Source organism: Eschrichtius robustus, chromosome 9 (genome assembly GCF_028021215.1).
Source record: "Eschrichtius robustus isolate mEscRob2 chromosome 9, mEscRob2.pri, whole genome shotgun sequence".
Taxonomy (NCBI): Eukaryota; Metazoa; Chordata; class Mammalia; order Artiodactyla; family Eschrichtiidae; genus Eschrichtius; species Eschrichtius robustus.
The window spans coordinates 22,548,925-22,563,205 of NC_090832.1; positions in this window are offsets into that span (position 1 = coordinate 22,548,925).

The window sequence follows — 14,281 nt, forward strand, 5'->3', positions numbered from 1 at the left end:
GACCTGGATTTAGACGCTCAGGGATTAGGTGCTGAAAATGTTTATGAACACTGAGTCTAGAGAATCTGAATTCAGGAATTTGGCAACAGTTGGGAGGTTATTTTAGTTATAGATTTACAAGACAATGAGGTTCTTGTCCAGTGATTTTTTTTTTCTTTAATAAAGGATTAAAGAAAAAATTTCCTTTCTATAATTCCTCTTTATTGATATGAAACAGAGTATAGGTATGATTGGAATCAGTTGAGAAAAAAGAGGGTAATAAGTGAGTGGTCAGTTTACATCGGTACAAGTGAATCTCGCTTCACTTCATCCTCCGTCATTTTTCAAGTATCCCAGAGGCAGAAGGAGAGTAAAGGCAGGTTAGAGTTACCATTTAGCTTATTATCAATAATGGATTTGGTCTTGTTTGCATTAAATTAGCAGCAATGTCAGGAAACCCAAGCAGGAGTCAGAAGTGCTCAGGAGGTGCGCTCATGCCCATCAAATGACACGTTCTTGATTTGTGACATGCTGTTCCTGCATGTGGAAGGGTTTCTCTTTCCCTGCTACGTTGCTCTTATGGAATAAGTTGTAAACACTCTATTTACTTGAGAAATTTTTTATAATGAAATATACCTGAATTAAACTAACTGGCTAAACTTAGTAGATCTACCTTGTATATTTGTCAATAGTACATATAAATAAAATCAGCGTTTTCAGTGCTATCTCTGTGAGCTGGCGCTAGTTTTCTGCTATGCAATCTACTAATCTTGGTTCAGTGGGTATTGAACCAGTATCAAAGAAGGGACTTCATGGCCTGAAAACCTTTGTGTGTCGTGTAAGCAATATCAAGGAGAGGGCCAGTAGGCAATGACAGGCTACCAGAGTGCCCCTAAGGGTCCTCGGTTAGATTTCACCATCATTAATGGAAGAAACCAAAGACCTGAGATAGGCCATTGCAAAGAATATTGGAACATTCAGAATTTTGCCAGAGCGGGATGCAGAAGTGTTGAAGAAATCAAGGATAAGAAGTTTGGGGATCCGTATTTTCAAAACAGTGAGGGAAATGAGTAGCGAGAAGGGTTTAATGTAATTGTACAAGTCCCCTTACAATTTGTGTAAGGAGGACGAATGCCAGAAATCTGAAGACTGAGGAAGAACATTTGATCTGGTGAAGAGGAGCTGTTGGATTAAATATCAATATGGGGAGATTGGGGTTTAGATGTGTTTAAAGTAAGAAATGCTGAATTTATGAATTTATGTTTGGCATTATGCTTAGGTGAGTTTAGGACTTGTAATTGGGAGGTGACTGCTGTCCGTTTCAGAAATAACTTAGAGACAGAATTTAGCCAATCTAGTCTAGAAAAATAGACAAAATTTTTGTTATTATCATTTTAATTTTAATTAAATGATTAACATAAATATTTTCAATTACAGGAATCAAAACATATGTCTCAGTAGCTACAATGTAGAGTAGGGAACCCAATGATTAAGATCTTAATGTTTGAATGAAGAGAAGCCAATTCCTAGCAGAATACCGGACAGCAACACTGTATCATAGAAACCTACCTTCTAATCTCCTCTCTCTAAAACTAATTTGCTCAAAATAGCATAGCTATTAAGAGTGGGACCTAAACCCAGATGATCTGATTCTGAAACATCAATATCAATTTTGGGCCCCTTGCTTCCACTTCGCTTTCATCTGTAGATCACGCTGAAGCAATCTGCAGCTGAACTGGTCTGTCTTTGCTCAATCCTCTTTCAAAGCAGAAACGTAAGGGATTTAATATTCCCTTCATATATCTGTTTATGTCACTCAGAGCAGCTATACGTGCTCGAATTTGTAATTTCAAATTCAATGTATGCACCTTTAAAAAATTAATAATGGATCTTTTAATCTCCTAAGAAGGAATGCTAATGCAGACAGACAAATAGATAAGCTTTATTTCTGGTGGGTAGGGTTAACAGAAAATTTGAAAAGAGAATTAAAGGGAGTGTAGCAGCTAGCCTGGGGGTCCTCAGATAGGTTACACGAAATACCATAAAGTAGGTCTCACCTTTTTCTTACCTTACACATGCCTGGGTTCCTATCAGGCTCTGTATCTTTAAGTGACTAATGAACTTAGTCGTTTTTTTTTTTTAACATCTTTATTGAAGTATAATTGCTTTACAATGGTGTGTTAGTTTCTGCTTTATAACAAAGTGAATCAGTTATACATACACATATGTTCCCATATCTCTTCCCTCTTGCATCTGCCTCCCTCCCACCCTCCCTATCCCACCCCTCTAGGTGGTCACAAAGCACCGAACTGATCTCCTTGTGCTATGCGGCTGCTTCCCACTAGCTATTTTACATTTGGTAGTGTATATAAGTCCATGCCACTCTCTCACCCTGTCACCTCTTACCCCTCCCCCTCCCCATATCCTCAAGTCCATTCTCTAGTAGGTCTGTGTCTTTTGAACTTAGTTTTTGGTGAGCAGTATATCCTTCATTCTATATTCTGGGAAAGTATAGGTAAAGGAACGGCCCTTTGATTATGGTAACGTATCAATATTTGTCTTAGTCAGAAACAGAGGTCATTCAAAGAAGCTATTAAAAGTGAGTTTTACCAAGGAATTGGTGGGATTAAGGAAAAACAAAACGTTAACAAGCGCCTTGGCATGATGATACCACCCATAGGTCTAAGGGACAAAGAGAGGGACAAGTTAACAGAACCTAAAGATAGTGTGGTACTTAGTAGTAGAAGTAGTTGTAGACGAGATTGGGCAGACAGGAGCTGCAGCCTTCAAACAAAAAATGGGAAAGAAAAGAAAAAACTCAAGCAACCCTAGTGATGACGCAGCTGTAATGGGGCCAGGGAAACACACCCACCCTGATTGTCCTCTCCTTCCTCACTCTGATCTCCTCCCAGCGCCTCCCACGGCAGAAGCCAGCCAGAAGCCTGGGGGCAAGAGAGGCTTTGCTGCAGAGGTGGAGCTCAGTCCCCCAGGGCTCCAAGAGCAGGTGAGGGGAGTGGATCTGAGAGGCAAACGGAGAGTGACCAGAGCAGACAATGATTGAGAGTAAGATTAAGGCAAAGTAAACTTTCTGTGGACCAATGCTGATCATATATGATTGACAAATATTTGATAATTATTCTCTAAACTAAAGGCTCTTGGGAACAGAGATTCCCTGTTAATAACACCCTCAGAACCTGGAAGTGAACATCACTGTCTGAATCTGGAGTTGGAACTGGGAATACTTGAATTCTGGCCAAAGCTGACAGGGCTCTCAGAAGGAAAGACAACGGGAGGCTAGTGGCTTTCACTTTCCTAGAGAAACAACCAGGAGGGTGAAGTAGATGAAACCAGTGAAGAAGGAAAGGTTATTTCATGGTCAAGCTTCTTCTAGATATTGGAAACAGGAGCCAGCTTAAACGTTTTTTTTGCAAATGAGTTGGCAATGTTTCTTTAAAGCCGGTTACACTTACCTCAGATGGAAAATGATTGTGACCAGTGTTGTTCTCATTTTAAATCAGGGGTTTGAGGTTCGTTTGTGAGAGATCAGTGTAACCACATTTACCCTTGGCCTAGTATTGAAACAAAATAGTTACAGTAAAAATGATTCTAGTCTTTTGAAGCTGTGGGTAATATGAGTGATACTGACCGAATGGAAATTTCAGGTTAAGTGTATGAAACGGCAATTCAATAATGATGTGGAATTTGGGTACAGAGCGTGGCGGTAGATTTAATCTAAAGACACATAGGTAATTTACGTGCAAAAAAATATCATTGTGTTCCAGTAAATGATGTGACCCTGAAATGTTCATGGAGTGGGTGCCATCACACTGCCACAGCCGAGCACATTTTCAGCACTGGTTAAATATATGCTGGGGATGCAGTAGAATAAGGCCTGCGCTGATGACAGTGAGCCTTGCAAAAACCAGCCCCGGCAGAGTAGTCCCCTTCTGTTTTCCTACTTCCAAGAAAGGGCTTCAAGCGTTCATTTGAAATTTGTCTCCTAATCTGTTTTCCATTGATGGCAGCAACCGAGAAAAGTTTTCAGCCGGAAAAAGTTAAGTTAAGTCAAACCAGCCTTGCGCACAGCAAGCATACAAATTGGCTATTTTTTAAAAATCAGAAGTTAACCATATGCTTTGAATTCAGAAGTGAGATTACATACTCAAAGGCTGCATTATCGTTAAATCATCCCGTCTGTGTGTGTGGGTGTGCCGGCACAGGGGTGTATGTGTGTGTGTGTGAGCGCACACGTGTGCGTTGGACTGTTCTCTCAGCACCCTACCTCGCGGTGACCCTCAAACAGGGACAGTGCGATAGGGGACGGCTGCCACAGAGTCCTGTACAATGCCCCGCAGGCAGAGATCGTCTCTTTGGGACACTGGAGAGACAGGTTCACTGTACACACGCTCTGAGAGAATACGTACAGAGCCCCAGAAAGCACAGAGAAGATTTCTACAAAGTGTCTTTAGTAAATGACACTTGAATAAATATGCTCTTTTAAAATAAAAGTAGGGGGGTAGATAGTATTCCTTGAAGTTTAAATAATTCCCCACCAGCTACTGTGTATGAGAATGTTCTACAGACGAGATCTGAGAACAGGGAAAGGAGTAAAGGGAGACCCCCCCCCCCCACTCCCACCTTCACACACACGCCTCTGCAGCAGTTATGGAGCTGGCTGAATTCCAAATGTAAAACGGATGGCTAGTGGGAAGCTACTGCATAGCATAAGGAGATCAACTCCATGCTTTGCGACCACCTAGAGGGGTGGGATGGGGGGGGTGAGAGGAAGGCTCAAGAGGGAGGGGATACGGGGATGTATGTGTGCATATGGCCGATTCACTTTGCTATACAGCAGAGACTAACACAACGCTGTAAAGCAACACTAATCCAATAAAGACGTGAAGAAAAACAAAAACAAAAGCAAAAAAACAAAAGTAGCTCTAGAAGAGAGACTGCTTCAATGCCTCAGATTTATATAGCAGGACTCCTGAAGTTTCAGTTTGGGGTTGGTTGGTTTGTTTTCTGAGCAGTGTGTATACGCACGTGGCACTAGCCCTCCCGTTCTCACAGGGGGTGGAGCCCAGACGTGGAGATATCCCATGGGGGTGCTGAAGGGACCAACCAGGGATGCGACCTCATGTTGTAACCAAGACTGGGTGAGAAGAAGTGGCGTGTGGTAAGACCCCTGCCCCAATGTGACCTTGTTTTAGGGCAACCGCTTACCTCAGTGCTCGCCTTTCCTGGGAGCCCTAGTATATTATCCTTACAATGCAGGTGCGTCCTTTGCTCCCTTTCCTACACATGTCATAGGTAAGTGAATTACTGTATAACCTTTCCCAGACCTGTTATTGAGCCTGGAGGCAGAAACATGTGCTCCAAGGTCTTTGTGTCTCAGTAATGTTTCCAATTATCCACTACTATTTCACAGATGTTGCATCAGTGTTAGGAGACGGTGGGGGGCAGTGCCTTACGCGGGTACTGCTGCAGTCTTGCCCACACTGAGCCATCAGTGATGCCCGGAACCGGGCGAGAGTGGCAGCAAGCAGCGACCACCTGGGATCTTGCTCCTCTCTGAGTAGGGAAGACCGCCGGCTGGGCATCGCAGGTCAGGCTTGAGGTGGGAAAGAACGGAATTGGAGTGTGCATCTCCTCTCTCTCTCCTACTCGCTCCGATATGTGTGGGTACCTAGGTTCTCTGGACTTCTGGAGGGTGCATGTGACCGGACACATTGGAGAAGATAGTGGAAACATAGCTACAGACAGAAGGATCACAGCCTTTACCTAACTGCTGGACAGCATGCAGTGTTCATTAGGCCACCGTGGGCAGAGATAGAGGAGCACAGCTGCCGACAATGCTACAGATGTCTAAGTAGAAAGTTTCGGCACAGCAGGCCTTCCCCCACCTCCAAGTCTTGGTAAACTTCCTCTCTAGTCATAGGTAAATCTAATTAAATTTCTGGAATACTATTTTGTTATAATCCCTGTCATCGTCTATCATTAATATTTTTAATATAAAAAAGTAAGCAAAGGTTTTGACAATAATTCCCAAAGCACTATGGCTGTGAGGTAACTCCTAAGAAGCAACCTATAGTTGCACTATAGCTGGATTCAGACAGAAATTTTGCGTTATTTATTTTTAATGAGATCAACAATCACAGATGGGTTGACCTTCCTGTGGCTTCCATAGCACCTTACCTTCCGCTATCACTTGTCACATGGTATGTAGTGATTTCTGAATTTTTCAGCCCACAGCATGCATTTAAAATTAAAATATTGGCACCCATCATTGGGCTAACCGGATAGAGCTGTCCACAGCTAGAGGCAAAATTGGTCTGGGGCTCCGGTCATCCAGGGCCCCACTGGTCTCCCTGGGTATTGAGTTGAATTCTCTGTAGGGTTTAAGAATGTCTCCACTGCCTGCAGAGCAATGGAGATGCTGGCTAGTCTTGTCTTTTGAGAGACTCAGTCTCTTCTGTGTATAAATGGTGTGAAACTCTGACACCTGAAAAATGCCCTGCAAACAGATTAATGTGTGAAGTGACCTGAGCTGACTTGATGACACATTGATCCCAATCTAGGTGAGGTTCATTTACACTGTGATTGCTTATCCACCACATCTGACTTACCTTGCCTCTGGCTGTTGTGTGCATGCTGCCTTAGGAAGTGAACTGTCACTGTGTTTCCTCTAGCATCACGGGGTCTCCCTATATCTTGACATGTCAAGAAACAATGAAAACATGTAACACATTTTCTTACCTACATTGCAATCACCTTGATTCTAAAGGTCTAGTGTGACTCCCTGGTACTCTGCCTTAACTGTGAGAGCACGATATACAGAAGCGTTAATAAAGTTAAATGCAATCTAACCATCTAATAATATTGAACGTGAGTATGAAGATCCCAGACTTTGATTCTGTCAGTCAAGATAGGCTATGACACCAAAATTCATTTGTCATTAATCTATATTCCATCATGATCTGGCAAGAGCGTTATCCCCACCATAGACACCCAGGAACCTGGGATGGTGGAGGCCCCATCTCACCACACGGTTCCATAATGCAGAAGCAGGGAAGAGAGAGGGTGCAATCCACACGCTGGTACTTAAAGTTTCCAACCAAATATAACACATATTTCTTCTGCTCAGATGTCATCGGCTAAACAAGTGCTGTGACTGAATTCCCTTATAGGCAGGGACACGGAATATTTGTTAGCTGTAATAGAGTATACCACTGACTGAATGGCCTCATTATCCAAAAGAAGGCATTCATTAATTCAAAGAACACTTTTGAGCACCTATTATATGTCAGGACTATTTGAGGTTTTTGTGATACATTAGAAAACAAAATGAACAAAGGTCCCTGCCCTCATGGAGTTTATATTTTAGTGGGGAGAGAAAGACAATAACAGAATAAGCATCATGTATAAGAAAATTATATGGTTTGTTAGGAGGTGATAGGTACAGTGGAAAAAGAAATCGTAGGACAAGGTTGGAGGAGATATCATGTGATTGGAAATGTTAGGTCAAGAAGAATGGCAATTTTATTTTATTTTATTTTATTTATTTATTTTTAATTGAAGTATAGTTGATTTACAATATTGTAATAGTTTCATGTGAACAGCAAAGTGATTTGGATATATATATATATATATATATATATAAAACATTATATATATATAATAAACCAAATATCTTGTTTATTACAAGATATTGAATATAGTTCCCTGTGCTATACAATAAATCCTTGTTGCTTATCTATTTTATACATGGTAGTGTGCATCTGCTAATCCCATACTCGCAATTTACCCCTCCCCCTCTTCCCCTTTGGGAACCATAAGTTTGTTTTCTATGTCTGTGAGTCTGTTTCTGTTTTGCAAATAAGTCTTTACTTTGAGTCAGTTAGGAAATCAGTGATGGGTTTTGACCAGAGGAGTGACATGACTAATGTGACTTCTGTTTTAAAAGGAACTGCTCTGTTGAGTGTAGACTGTAGGATGCAGGATAAACACAAGGAGACACATTAGAAAGCTGTTTCAGGAATCCAAGTGAGAAATGATGGCAGCTCAGATCAGGGTAACAGCAGTGGAAATGATGGGAAGTAGTCAAGGAAGGAAGGAAGGAAGGAAGAGAGAAGTGAAGGAGGGAGGGAGGGAGGGGGAAAAGGAGAGGAGGGAAAAGAGGGAGAAAGAAAGAAAGATGCGTGAAATCCATCAGTGGCTTCCTACTGGCCTTGGGAGAGACTCAAGCCTCTCATTACCTGCTTGCTGCCTCTCCAGCTCTCTCCTCCCTCCCCTTCACCCACCACGGCTAACTCTTTGGTCTGTTCTTACTCCTAAGGCCCCTTTTCAGGTCTCAGCATAAATGTCAAGTCTCTGACCCCACCCCTTTACTCCCCCCAGACTGGGCCAAGTGCCCCTGATATTTGCCTCCACAATCCCCTTCTTTCTCTTATCATTACAAGCGTGATACATTGCTATATTTGGATTCACACAGGTTATGTTGCTCATCCACATACACCCAGAGCCTAGCATTTTGTGAAGCATTCAACCAAAATTTATTAAGAATGTTAGTAATAAATGACAAAAAGGACACTACAGCTTTATTCCATCTATAGAGTGTTTGCTTTGTAACAGAGATGAAAGCTTTGATTTAAGAGCTGAAGCTGCCTTTGGTGCTGGGGAAGAAAACTGCAAATGCGATTGGGGAGAAAACTCTGAACTGCTCAAAATGTTGGGAGCAGATAAGGAAGTGGCAATTCCCTGGGTCCTGCTTCCTTTAAAATGTGAGCTGAAGACGGAGGGTGTGATGTGTCCGACAGGGGCGTACGTCCTGCACATTCCTTGGCCACTCCCCTCTCCTCCTTCTCCTCCTTTCTGCCTTAGCATTTCACAAAGAAGGAAGCTTTCTTGTTTACTGGAATTCATGTAAATTTATTTGGAACTACCTCATTCTGAAAGCTGTTTCTATCTGCCTGTTTTTAATTTACTGGAAATTTCAGAGAAGAAGATGATTTATGGATGTGTCAAATAATTCATGTCTGAGGTAACCTAAATATCAACATTATTTGTCCTGCTGAATATTTCAAATATGAAACAAAATATCTGTCTTCAGTCTTCGGAGGCTATAGTAGGAACTATCTGGGAATATGTGACATCTTCCACAGCATTTTGATTGCTCCATGTCCTCATGAAGAGACTACCCAATATTTCAACCTTTCTCTTTCCTTCCTCCCTTCCTCTTTTTCTCCATTTCTTTATATACAGATTCATGGACAAGCAAATTGCTTAGCCAGTTAATCGGGAAAGATTGGAAGAACAGGATTAAGGAAGTCTGGGTAGAGAGCTGTGTCTGGATTTATGGGAGTGGAAAGGTAGATCCTTGCATTCCATGTTAATGGTCACCAGAGAGCATCCACTACAAAAGAATATCTACCACTAAACCACCAAGTACACAGAACAGAATAACTTGGCCAGATCGGCCAGCCTCTGTCATCAGATGCCAGTGCATAAACAATGGTGCATGAACGGAGTAGCCCTGGTGGCAGCTATGAAAGGGTCCAATATAATATGCCTTATAACTTGAGACCAATCAGCCACCTGATGGAAAGTCCTGCTGTGCCACCACCACTGAGCTTGGAATCTCATTGCTAAGTGAAGCTTGTACCACAGTAGTTCTTCTTGCAAAGATCCTCTGCTATTGGCTGAACACCACTTGTTCCTGATCCCCTCTAGTGGATGCGCCTCTGTGCTGTTTTTCAGCTCTTTTGCCCTCTTTCCTCATGCTGAGTTTTCATGGAAAGGACAGCTAGGAGAAGGAAAGTAGAGAAAAGGGAATATATGGAAGGAAATGCCTCAAGAATTGATGGTTGCATGATTATAATTCTGTATTTCATTGTATAATTTGTAGGTTAGTCTATAACATTTATAGATACACTGTTTAATTCAACAAATATTTATTAAGCACCTACTATGGCTTAGCCTACTCTTTATTAAGCATGTGCTAGGGTTGGGCAATGGTTATATAGAGATAAATAAGATAATGTCCTTGTTTTCACAAGAACTTACCTTCTTAAAATATGTGACCTATAAGCAGGTAAGCTAAGGGTTATAGGTGCTAAGAAAAACTCTGTTTAGGTAGAGTAACTAAATAACTTAAGGGGGGCACTAACTTGGGATAAGCTGACTTACACGCAATATCGGGACAACAGCATAACACAGAACGGTCCAAGAAACATCAGGACATAGTTTCACATTATGAATAAAATAAGGCACACAAAGCACACAAAGGAAAGAGCAGCCAGTTTCACAGGCTGATATCAGGAATGACTTCATTAAAGATATTTTTGAGCTGAATCATAAATGATGGGTGGGTATTGCAGGTGGACACTGAGGAAACACATTTCAAACCATGAAAAGCACCAAGGTGTGGAAGAGAAAAGAACAAATAGCAAGTGATTCAGCCTGGCTGGAGTGGAGGTTCTGAAGAGAAGAGGTAGAGACTGAGACTGGAGAGTTAGGAGAGTATAGACCATGGAGACAGGACCTTGTATGTTATACTGGGGAGACTGGAGTTCCTCCAGTGGGGATAGGGAGCCACTGCATGGCTTTAAGCAGGAGAAGAACATGATTGCATTAGAATTTTAAAAAATTAACTCTGGCACTAATGCATGAGATGGACTGAAGGGGCTGGAACATAAGGCTATAAGCATATTTCAAGCTTAAGGATCAATTTTGGGAGGATTTGGGGATCAGTGATCCTACAAAGGTGGTTTGCTGGTTATCTACTATGTTCCAGACTTTTACGGGGTATTGGGCCATTTAATTCTACAGCCACTGTTGGAGGCGAGAATTACTCTGATGGGTTGAACTGTGTCCCCTCAAGATTCATATGCTGAAGCCTAATTCTCAGTGCCTCAGAATATGGCCTTTCTGGCAACGTGGTCATGGCAAACATAATTAGTTAAGACGAGGCCATACAGGAGTAGGCTGTGATCCAACGTGACTGATGTCCTTATAAAAAGGGGAAATTTGGACACATACAGAAACAGAGAGAACACCATGTGAAGATGACGGCAGAGATCAGAGTGATGCAGCTGCAGCCAAGGAACACCAATGACTGGCAGAAAACCACCAGAAGTTAGCAAGGAGGCACGGAATAGACTCTCCCTCACAGCCCTCAGAAGGAACCAATTCTGCCAACACCTTGATCTTGACTTGAGCTTGACTTCTAGCTTCCAGAACTGTGAGTCTATAAGTTTCTGTTGTCTAAGCACCCAGCCTGTGGTAGTTTGTTGTGGCAGCCCTAGCAAACTAATACAATTACTTTTCCATCTTACAGATGAGGAAACTGAAGTTCAGAGAGACTAAGCAATACGCTCATCAGACGGTAAGCAGAGTCAGGATCTGAACTAGCATCTGTCCTATCCGTAGCCAGTGTTCTTCCCACCAACCGCACATCATTAATTCTTCAATGTTGCACCATTGGTTAACATACATACACCACGGTGAAATCATTGCTTCATGCAATGTTGTCCGTAGAGCTCAAATGGGAACTCTGGGCTCTGGATTCTGTGTCCCTACAGAGCAGCTGCAGTGTTACTAGAATGTCATCATTTCTCCTTAGTAGAGAAAACGATTCTGGATTTCTTGGTGGAGTAGGGCGGGGGGGACTTTTGTAACACGAGATTTTATTCTAGCCAAAGAAGTAAAGAAAATCTCTTATTTTGGTTGATGTGTCAGCAACAGAATATATATGAGCTGTAAAGACAAGCAGATGTGGCTACAAAAGCCAGGTTGGCATCAGAATATTTTGACTAATGTTCCAAGACAACAGCCTTTCTGTTTAGAAATCTGAAAATGGTCAGAAATTCTGCAATCCTTTTATCCAGACAAAAGGTTGCAAATTGAAAGCCAGAGACTTTGCAGATGAGTCTTTCTTGGTCTTCAACATAGTGTAAATATAATACATTACACTGTTGCTTGGACTCGGTCTTGCTTTCTAAAATATTTTTTACTTATATGACAACTTTGAAAAATCATGCCCTTAAGATAAGAATTGAGTTCTACACTTTGCCATAGTCCTCGCCATTCCACAATATTTACACTGGCCGTGCAGCACTCATTTAAGGTCTGTAAACATTTCAGTTTATGACCCCCTGTCTAGGTATTTAATAGTTTTTTATGATGTTCTGAGTGTCATGATTTGATAGCTCTAGTGTTTAATATCCAAATGATCCAAATGCAAAGCCCTTTTCTTTTTCTTTCCCTTTTTAAAACAAAAGAAGGAAGACAAAGCTTCAGTCTATATTATATTTATACTCAAAGGAGCTAATGATATCCTAACCTAAGGACATATCTGGGAGAAAAAATTAGTTTTGTTATTTAAGTAGAGTGCAAATTTTACCTAGTAAAAGCTTTTTAAAAGTTTATCCTCAGAGAACACTTACTTCTCTGCCTGAGTAGTGCTATATGCCATTCAGACTGAAGGATGTAGATGTGAGGGTAATATTTAATTCATTCCTCTCATTTCCATGTCTTTGGGGCTTTTGTGCTAACACTTAGCTGTAATGTCAACAAACACTAACTTTGAAATTTCCAAAGGTTTTCTTTTTTTTCCCCCTCTTTCCTCAAAAACATCCCTCTTCCTTTTGCACATTTACAAAATAAATCTGAAGCTAGAACTTCAAACTTCTTTTAGCAAGAGCCCCGTTTCTTCACTAATAACAGGGTTTGCTTCAACTAAGACCCAGAGCTTGCCAGCTCTCCACCCTCACTGGATTCCAGGGAGGAGAGAGGGAGATGAAGCAAACTGGTGATTGATGAGATCTTGTGGGGATGGCAGAAAATATTTCCAATTTTAATTTATTAGGCTTATATTGACAAAGAAACCATAAGCTCTTTTTTTTTTAATTAATTAATTTAATTTATTTATTTTTGGCTGCATTGGGTCTTTGTTGCTGCATGCGGGCTTTCTCTAGTTGTGGCGAGAGGGTTTACTCTTTGTTGTGGTGCGCAGGCTTCTCATTGCGGTGGCTTCTCTTGTTGCGGAGCACGGGCTCTAGGTGTGCGGGCTTCAGTAGTTTTGGCTTGCGGGCTCTAGAGCGCAGGCTCAGTAGTTGTGGCGCATGGGCTTAGTTGCCCCGTGGCATGTGGGATCTTCCCGGACCAGGGCTCAAACCCGTGTCCCCTGCACTGGCAGGCGGATTCTTAACCACTGCGCCACCATGGAAGCCCGAAACCATAAGCTCTTAAAAGCTTACTTTATTCACATATTTTTTGGCCAGCGAAAAGTTTCACCATTGCCAAGTAAAAGTGCTTCCTTTATTTCTCTCACTTCTGCTGACATATAAATTTTTTTGGAAAGGCTTAATTAGAATCAGAAAGCAGCGGATCCAACCACGACTGGTGATGGAGACAAGGTGTTTGGTAGCTGGATCTTGCTAGGTTTTTTGTTATTTTCCTGGTTTTGCCATAGACGGGAGTTGAGGAGGTACAGTCCTTTGACACAAGAGAGCGCCTGTCACCCTGGAGTCCATTCACTACTGGGGAAGAGGAAAATGAGGGCTGTATGTACTATTCCTACCAATATGGATGCTGCTGACCTTGGCGGTTTCAAAAGAATAAATGCTGTTTTATGACTCTTGGAATAGCTGCCGCAGTGAAAAAACGACTTGAATTCTTGATGAATTCTTTAGAAAAATGATATTTTCAGTCTGTTCAGCTCTGTACTTAAAACCGGAAGTGAAAGAGTTAAAGAAGCTGAGAAAATAAAGACCTTCTCTAATCAGGAGTTTGGGGGAAGAAGTGGGTGGATCCATTTGAAGCTTGCCAAATCTTGCCTTTCTGTTTACTTCCCTCTTGTGCAATCATTCTTCAGGATGCTCTTGTTGATGTTAACACTTAATGAGGGCCAAAAATATGCTAAGCCCTCAGTGGTACATAGAATGAGCAAATCCCTTTCTCTGAGGTTCACATCAAGACACAAATGGGGTAGAGAAAGAAAAGTTGAAGACAGGAGCCATAACTATAGAATTATAAAATGAATTCCACCAGCTGTTCTCAAAACAACACAAAATACTGCCCCCTCCAAATAAAAAACAAAACGCAACCCACAGTGAGACACATCAATTGATAGTCAGACTACATATACTAGAATATGTGAAAAAATATATTTTCAATGAATATATGTTCATGAATTTATTCCTTTACTCTCCTCATTCGAAAAATATTTATTGCGTTATTACAAAGTCCTGGTTTTGCATGGGATAAAAACGTGTTTCCATAATATTCCTGACCTAAAGGAATT